Below are 4,071 nucleotides of genomic sequence, written 5' to 3'. Positions count from 1 at the left end.
CCTCTCAGATCATCTTCTACTTATACTGTATATATCTGGGATATGCCTAGTTATTGAAATATTTTCTTCCTTATGAAAATATAAGTTCCTTGGAGACAAGGACTATTTCTACCTTTTTTTTGTATCCCAGAACTTAGCACATTGCTTTATGACTGTTGTACAATTGATTCAGTCATGTCAAATTCTCCATAACCCCATTTCAGGTTTTTTTGGTAAAGATACTGGAGTGGTTTTCCATTTACTTCTCTAGTTCATTTTACAGATGAGGAACTGAGGCAAAGAGTGTTAAGTTACTTGACTAGGGTCTAGTTAGCTAGCTACTAATTATGTGAAGCTGGGTTTGAACTCAGGGTCCTTCTGAGTTTAGGATTGGCATACCATCCACTGCCCCAGCTAGCTTCCTCTAGCACAATGCTGGGCATATAGGAAATGCTAAATAAATGTTTGTTGACTGAATGAATGACAACTATAAATCAAGTCCAAAATAAAAATAAATCTTTAAAAATAAAATATAAAAATAAATTAGAAAATAAAAGACTGTAGTACCGCTAAACAAAACTCTGGTTAAAACAAAAACTACTAGCAAAATCAACAAACCATTAACTGGCTTAATAAAGGAAAAGAAAGTTGAATATTAACGTAGCAATCTGAAGAAAAAAAAACCTCCAGATGTAATTCTCAATGTAGTAGAAATAAATGAAAAATTATATGCAACTAAATGCCAACAAGACATAAAATTCAAAGTAAATGGGTTATGTAATTACAAAAGCACAAAATATATAAACTAATAAATCCACAAAAAACAAGAGATTACGAATAATCCAATGGAGGGGAGGGAAAGAATCGAGGAAGTCATATAAGAATTGCAAAAGAAAAATCCCCATTTGGTGAAATAGATTTTCACTTCAAAACCACTGACCATTTAAAGAGCAATTAATCTCCATGCAAAACAAAGCAAAACGAAAATCTTAAAAGAAAACAGCAAAAAAAAAAAAGACAAACAGCAGCAATACAACTCAAGTAATCAAAAGACACTCTAACAAACTTTTTTATGAGACAAATATAGGCTTGACACCCAAAGCACATAGAAATAAGCATTAAAAAAGAGAACTATAAAGCAATTTATTTTAATAAAAGTTGATGTAAACACATGAAACAAAGTTCTTACCAGAAAGCTACAGCAACATATTCAGACTATTATTCACCTAAGTTAAGATAGGATTCATACTGGGGATAAAATCTTACAAATATGGAAAGCAATTATAAAAAAGCAACAACTATCCCCAGATGATTAATAGATGTTCAAAAAGCCTTTGATTAAATACTAAACTAATTTAGATTTAAAATCTTAAAAAAGCATAAGCAAAGAAAGGCCGTTTTTAGTAAAGAGTAAAAGTATTTCTCAATCCAAGACTTGTTATTATTTGAAGTGGAAAAGCTGTAGAAACTGTAGTGAAGCAAAGATATCACCTTCCCTTACTATTATTTCACTTAATTCTGCAAATGCTAGTTTAAAGAAATGAGACAAAAGAATAAAATTAAGACATAAAAATTAGGAAAGAAGAGATAAAGTTATCCCTGTGTGCAGATAGCATACACAGTGTTTTGCTTAGAAAACCCTAGAGAATTGTGAAGATATTATTTGAAATGATTTATAGCTTCAGCACAATACAGGATAAAAAAAAAAATTCAAAGAAGTCATAAGCATTTCTATAGAGTACTGACAAAATCCATGAAAAAATGTTATTACATTTCTATTATGTTTATCTTATTAGATACATCTTATTCAAAATAACTACAAAATGTACATATTTTGGAGTTAGCCTACCAAGACATACTCTTGGGTTATATAAATTTAACTACAAAATTGTCTTTATAGAAATAAAGGAAGACAGACAATTGGAAAGATATGAAATGCTTGGGGGTGGATCATTCCAATATGATAAAAATGGAAATACTACAAAAATTTATTTATAAATTCAGGGCTATACCAATCAAATTGTAAATAGAATGCTTTGTAGAGCTAGAGAAAACAATTTTAAATGCCTTTGGAGGAGCAAAAGTTTTAAAATCTCAAGGGGAAAAATACTGGAAAAAGAAAACTAGAAATAAAGAGGTCATTGCCTTACTAGAATTCAAACTATATTATAAAGGAATAAACGTTAAAACTTTTTTGGTACTTATTAAAAAACAGAAAAGTAGAACAAGGAAACATACAATGTAATAAAAAATAAGCAATTAAAACCAAGTAAACCAGTGGTGTATAAACCCAAGAATATAAATTAGTAGAAAAAGAACTCCTTATTTAGCAAGAACTGCTTGCATAACTTGAAAGTAATTTGGCAAATAAAATGTTTAGACTAACATCTTCATAGCATTCATCAATGTACTCCAAAGCATCAATGTACTCCAAATACACACATCCTAAATTTAAAGAAACATATCATAAAAAAAAAAATTGAAGAGAATGGAAACAGGCATTATTCCCAACTTTGATTACAGACAGGAAACTTAGGAAAAGAAAACGCACACACACACACACACACACACACACAATCTATATATCTGCATATGTGTGTGTATACACATAAGTATAGATGCATACATATATAAATATACACACATACACAAGGATATATATTGTATACATACATACACACATACATAGAAACATGTGTACACAATAGAATACATGTGCACACATACACACAAATACATATATATGCATATGCGTGAGCATAAAGGCATGTATATACATACACACATACACATACAGGCACTCTGTGTGTGTGTGTGTGTGTGTGTGTGTGTGTGTGTGTGTGTGTAAACATTCTTTGTAGAAAAGATGAGGCAGGCAAAGAACCAATACCCATATTCATAGGGCTACATATTGGCCTCACAGAAAGACGGCCAAATCTTTCCCCTTTATAACAATGTCTCTCAACAGACATTGTCAGAAAATGAGTCAAATAAAGAGCAGTCGAATCAAAAGAGAGCAGCCAAGGAGAACGTCCAAGTAAAATCTTTTAAAATTATTTTCTGGTTCTAGGTCTACAACTGAAACCATTTAAAGAAACTTTATTCATTCATCCATTTATTTATCCATCCAGCCAGCCATCCATTTATTTATTTATGTATTTTTAGTTTTCAACATTCACTTCTACAAGATTTTGAGTTCCAAATTTACTCCCCATCTTTCCCCACAAACTCCAAAATCGTGTGCAATTTGATATAGGCTCTACATATACATACATATCGAGCCTATATTCACGTTAGTCATGTTGTAAAGAAGAATTAGAGTCAATGGATGAAATCGTGAGAAAGAAGAAACAAACCAAAAAAAAGAAAAAAAAGAGAGAGAGGGTAAATAATATACTTCAATTTGCATTCTGCCTCCATACTTCTTTTTCTATTTATGGATAGCATTTTCCATCATGAGTCCTGAAAGGGACTTTTGTTATCCTCATGGTCAGTAGAATTGAACTGTTTGTAGAATACGTGTAGACATTCTCCAATAGCTTCAAGGAACTTCCATGACTCTCTTGGAAGTAGGCTAGTCAAGCTCTTTCAGTGGTAGGATGAGGTTCTATTAGCAGCATGCTGTGCATGTTTTTGAACATGTCTTCACATTTCAGCTCCAAAACAACCCTGTGAGATAGGTGCTATTATTATTCCTTTTTCACTGATGAGGAAGTTTGCACATTTTTTTTCTTTTTTCTTTTTCTAGCAGTCTAGCAGTATAGCCTCCCTCAGGTGCCTAAAACCCAGGGTCAGGCTCTTCTAGGAAGGACACTTTTTTTTTATTGTCATACGCTTGGAAGTTTGACATTTTTGCTGAGTAGAGGGAGAGGGAACTTCTCCTCCATCCCTCACATTCTAAAGAAGAATGTCAGATACAGAGCCACTGTCTTTTTAGAGGAGTGTGTATTATCAGATTTTCCTGATAAATAGCCAGTGAAGATATTTCATCATCAAAGCACTAAGCCCTTCATTGTTAAATTATGCAAATGGACAATAAGCTCCATTAACATGGATAAAAAGAAACCAGAGGTTTCATCATCCCAAAGACCC

The sequence above is a fragment of the Phascolarctos cinereus genome, unplaced genomic scaffold (genome assembly GCF_003287225.1).
Source record: "Phascolarctos cinereus isolate Bilbo 61053 unplaced genomic scaffold, phaCin_HiC Scaffold_1;HRSCAF=81, whole genome shotgun sequence".
Taxonomy (NCBI): Eukaryota; Metazoa; Chordata; class Mammalia; order Diprotodontia; family Phascolarctidae; genus Phascolarctos; species Phascolarctos cinereus.
The sequence above is the reverse complement of the archived record's forward strand: the minus strand, read 5'-3'. Positions refer to the sequence as shown.